The sequence below is a fragment of the Nelumbo lutea genome, chromosome 1, assembly GCF_056320005.1.
Source record: "Nelumbo lutea isolate HS-2025 chromosome 1, American lotus-T2T, whole genome shotgun sequence".
In the NCBI taxonomy this organism is placed as follows: Eukaryota; Viridiplantae; Streptophyta; class Magnoliopsida; order Proteales; family Nelumbonaceae; genus Nelumbo; species Nelumbo lutea.
In genome coordinates this window covers 137,243,264-137,248,992 of record NC_142684.1, presented here as the reverse complement: position 1 = coordinate 137,248,992, position 5,729 = coordinate 137,243,264, and positions in this window count along the sequence as shown.

The window sequence follows — 5,729 nt, the reverse complement described above, 5'->3', positions numbered from 1 at the left end:
AGGTTCCTGTACCAGTCGGCGTAGTTTAGGCCCTTAAGCTCGTTGTCATCAAGAAGCTTTGCAAAAGATCCGTTTGCCATTTTCTGATAAAAGAGCAAACATCAGTCTACAACCCAATTTGATTCATGTTCATTTCATAGATATGGTTTTTAATTTACGATCCATTTCCATTTAATCATCTTTGAGATTTCCCTCCTTTCTCAGTGATGAAGACTACGGGTTGTCTCTGGAAATGTGGGAAATCACATAGGGTGCATGGAGCCAACTGTTTCAGCTGCATAACCCCACCACCTTTCTGTGAAGGATCATATCCACTCATCATATGAGTTTTCCCTTTGGCCTCTATCAGACAAGGTTCAGAGCCGTTTTCACGTAAACCTTTCTGCCCAGTGAGTGCTTACCCATCATATTCGTGAACGCCAAGGTACCGTGAGAGAGTTCCCATTTTCTGGTGAAGCCCCTCCCACATCGGTCTATGACGCCCCTATCATCTTATGAAACACTCAGACAAGCCCAACAACAAATGGATAGCCCATTTTTTGGTGTGTTTCCTCATTATTGAAGGACCCATCCTCATGCTAATGATGGAAGGCCTTTAGAGAGTTCATCATATGAATTTCCCTATCACATGCACTCATATTAGTTGGAGGGAACAAATAATTATGCCCTAATTTGATTTAGGTCAAACCAAAGTGGATCCCATTGACTTTCACAAAGCCAGATTTCGGTGGGCCTTAAATCGGCTAGGGTTCCGCACGTAACCTCTCAATGAGGTGTGGGGCCCACCACTGAGGGGGGGTCATCCAATGACCAAAAGGGACACCATGGCAATGATGTGCATTCAACCATGGTGTGCGCAAGAGCCACTATCGAATGAGCATGGGCCAAGTACTTATGGCCCATGTACGCAGCACATCACACATCCATATATCTCATGTAGGGATAAATTGATCCAATCAATTAATTATCTATAAGGCCCGTTGGAAGCCCGTTAAAATTCCATAATATTAACCATTAATATTATCTAAGTATATGGGCTGAATTAGGGTTACCTAGTTCGGCCCTTATAGCTTTATCCTTTAAAGTGGGCTTTTAGTAGTTTTAACTATTTAAAACTGGGCCTTTACAGGTTGGGCCGAATTAACCATTTAATTAAATATCAATCCTCAGGCCCATTTGTGGAAAAATTAGGGCTGACTTTCATCCTTGATTAAACCCTAGATTTGGTCCAAACAGTTTGAACCAATCTTGGTTTGAATGGGTCTAGGGTTTGATTTTTAATTAAATCCTTAATTCAAGAAAATAATCTGAAATTAAATAACTGATAAAAGAAAAACAAAAATCAGTTAATCAGGGCTGTTCGCACACTCCATCCTGCAAAACAGAGGTTAGATCACAGATTGCAGTTTCTCAAACTGCAAATCGCAGATAGTGAATCTCCCATCTGCGAAATCTCCTTCTTTGCGCCGCCATCTTTGATCCAAAATTAAAATAAATAGAAATCCTATTTCTATTAATTATTACATCAGATCGAATGCCTATACAATGAGTCTAAAATTAAAAAAAAAATATTTATAGACCAAATATAATAAATAAATTCAATAAATTGCAAATCTTGCAGTTCTCCCTGCGCAAGTGAGTACTTACCCATCATATTCGTGAACGCCAAGGTACCGTGAGAGAGTTCCCATTTTCTGGTGAAGCCCCTCCCACATCGGTCTATGACGCCTCTATCATCTTATGAAACACTCAGACAAGCCCAACAACAAATGGATAGCCCATTTTCTGGTGTGTTTCCTCATTATTGAAGGACCCATCCTCATGCTAATGATGGAAGGCCTTTAGAGAGTTCATCATATGAATTTCCCTATCACATGCACTCATATTAGCTGGAGGGAACAAATAATTATGCCTTAATTTGATTTAGGTCAAAACAAAGTGGCTCCCATTGACTTTCACAAAGCCAGATTTCGGTGGGCCTTAAATCGGCTAGGGTTCCGCACGTAACCTCTCAATGAGGTGTGGGGCCCACCACTGAGGGGGGGTCATCCAATGACCAAAAGGGACACCATGGCAATGATGTGCATTCAACCATGGTGTGCGCAAGAGCCACTATCGAATGAGCATGGGCCAAGTACTTATGGCCCATGTACGCAACACATCACACATCCATATATCTCATGCAGGGATAAATTGATCCAATCAATTAATTATCTGTAAGGCCCGTTGGAAGCCCGTTAAAATTCCATAATATTAACCATTAATATTATCTAGGTATATGGGCTGAATTAGGGTTACCCAGTTCGGCCCTTATAGCTTTATCCTTTAAAGTGGGCTTTTAGCAGTTTTAACTATTTAAAACTGGGCCTTTACAGGTTGGGTCGAATTAACCATTTAATAAATATCAATCCTCAGGCCCATTTGTGGAAAAATTAGGGCTGACTTTCAGCCTTGATTAAACCCTAGATTTGGTCCAAACAGTTTGAACCAATCTTGGTTTGAATGGGTCTAGGGTTTGATTTTTAATTAAATCCTTAATTCAAGAAAATAATCTGAAATTAAATAACTGATAAAAGAAAAACAAAAATTAGTTAATCAGGGCTGTTCGCACACTCCATCCTTCAAAACAGAGGTTAGATCACAGATTGCAGTTTCTCAAACTGCAAATCGCAGATAGTGAATCTCCCATCTGCGAAATCTCCTTCTCTGCGCCGCCATCTTTGATCCAAAATTAAAATAAATAGAAATCCTATTTCTATTAATTATTACATCAGATCAAATGCCTATACAATGAGTCTAAAATTAAAAAAAATATATTTACAGACCAAATATAATAAATAAATTCAATAAATTGCAAATCTTGCAGTTCTCCCTGCGCAAACCAAGATTTTGATCTCCTCTTGTACGAACAGCCCATAAATCAAGAAAATTATAAAGAAATATTCTAAATAATAATCAGATTTATTTAAAATTAATTTCAGATTATTTGCTCATCTGTTTTGGGAACAAATTTCCCAAAACCCATATCTGCGCAAATTGGGTAGAACACCTTCTCCCTATTTGCGCAGGTTCAGATCTGAAACAAAATGGTTCAAGATTTGAACCATGGCTCTGATTCCCAGTTGAAAGGGCTGATCTTGTCACTATGATCACCCACTCAGATGAATTCTCAGACTATCCCAACATACCCAGGTTTTGACCCCCGCTAAAGATCTAACTGATTGGTACATCAAAGACAGCTCAATCCGACACCTAGTGCAGTATCATAATCGAGTCTAGGGGTCGGGTGTAACTTTCCAGTTTTGCCCATCAATCTCCAAGGTCCAGGGCAATACTGGAATTCTGGTCCAGTTCAAAGATTCAATTAATCCCACACTGTGTGCCTAGGGTCTCACCCTGGTAGCTGAGACAAGCCACCCCAACCGACTTGGTGGCACTACAGTGTCAGCCTTGTTAGGATAGGTCTCCCCAAACCAACCCACTGGCTGTGAACATTCTAAACTAACACGAGTCTCATTAAGTGTCCAGTTTAAAGGTATTACACAGAAACATACCAAAGGAACATGAATCAAATATGCACTTTTATTCATTTACAATAAATTCATAAAGTACATCATTTTGATTGAAGCTAAGGGCATACAAAACTGTCTGACACTCACGTGCCCTCCAACTGATACTTGTAAAGGATCTGGTTCTTTTGAAGAACGCTGTTGATTTTGCTCCATCCTGCACTGCGCCATATTCAGTGGGAGCAATTTTTGGTTCCTTCCTTGGGCGTGAACACCTCCATTGGGAGATACTATTTCTCCGTATCAGGTATATCCCTCTCCTACTGCTTTTGTTCAAATCTGGTTTGGTTCTTGGTTCAAGACTGATCATTGAAAAATATGATTTTTCTAAAATAGGAATACGATTCCCAATAGGATGGAGAGAAATTTTTGAAATTCGCCCATTCTATTCTGCAAGATTCGGGCGTCCATACAATGGATATCTCATCCCTTCAGTTGTTGGTACTATTGCTGGTAGAACTAATGGAAGACTTGCTACTGATAGTGCTGGAATTGCTAGACCTGTTGCATTTGGACCTGAATGGCCCGCACGCAGTGTACTAGGTCGTCGAACTGGGCTTGCCCGACTCTAGGGGGAACCATAGACGGTTCAACGAAGGTCATGCCAACTACAGGAGGGAGTGGTGCATTTACCTGTGTAGTCTCTTGGGGCATGGTCAGCGTCAGACAGATGGGAACTGAGGTTGCCCCAGGAGACGTTCACTTCATTGTTTTGTCCGGCGTTGCTAGAAGATGCCATGGATTCGAGTTTGTTACTGATGGTGGTGTTAGACAGTGTATGCCCTTAGCTCCAATCAAAATGATGTACATTATGACATTTATCGTAAATGAATAAAGTACATATTTGATTCATGTTATTGTGGTGTGTTTTTGTGTAATACCCTTAAACTAGACACATTTAAGACTCGTGTTAGTTTAGAATCTTCACCATTTGATAGATCTAGGGAGATTTATCTTGCCAAGGCTGACACTGATGTGCCGCCAAGTTGGTTGGGGTGGCTTGTCTCAATTGCCAAGGTGAGACCTGAGGTACATGCAGTGTGGGTTTTCTTGAAACCCTGAACCGGAACAAAATTCCAGTATTGTCATGGACCTTAGAGATAGACGGGCAAAACTGGAATGTTACATGTGACCCCTAGACTCGATTATGATACTACATTAGTTGTCAGGTTGAGCTGTCTATGATGTGCCAATCAGTGAGATTCTTAGAGGGGGTCAAAACCTGGGTATGTTGGGACAGTCTGAGAATTCATGCAGTGCGGGTTTTCTTGAAACCCTGAACTAGACTAAAATTCTGGTATTGCCCTAGACCTTAGAGATAGATGGGAAAAACTGGAATGTTACACCTGACCCCTAGACTCGATTATGATACTGCACTAGGTGTCAGATTGGGCTGTCTTTGATTTGCCAATCAGTGAGATCCTTAGAGGGGGTCAAAACCTGGGTATGTTGGGACAGTCCGAGAATTCATCTGAGTGGGTGATCATAGTGACAGGATCAACCCCTTTGTCAGACAAAGTGAATTATGGGGGATGCACTCTCTCTAATGGAAACCAAAGCTACCGGCAGTCGATTTCAATCGTTGAAATTTGTTTTGCAAAATATATATATATATATATATATATATATATATTACGGTTTCAAAATGTTTGCAAAAGATTTTAATTATCGGGATCCATGTGAGTAGAGAGTGCAACATTGTTCCTTGCAGCCGAGGGAGATGTCCTCTATTGTCGGGTAGTGTTTGATCAATATGGGCTGAGAGGTTAAGTGTAAGACCATTGAGGGTAATACCTGATGGGCTAATCTTGCATCTGCCCATAGTTCTTAGGTTTTATAAGGTGGCTTGACCCAGGGACCCCTTAGCGTTAAGTGTTGTTCCCGTTAAGAGCCCATGGTGATGGGATCAGGGGTTAACTGTTTTCTATAGTGAATTCGACCAGGCCTTATAACAAAGGCTAGGCTGAACCCATGTGGCTGATAGTAGATCAATGTTTGGGTCCCACGCCATACAAGGATACCCAACTGGGTAGCAGTTTGGAGGATAAGTGAGCACATGCACTTAATGAGCCTAAAGCCCAAATCGAACTGGTTTAATTTGATTAATTAAAGAGGGGCAGTTCTGGGATTTAGATCAGTAGATATGATAGGGAGTTATCC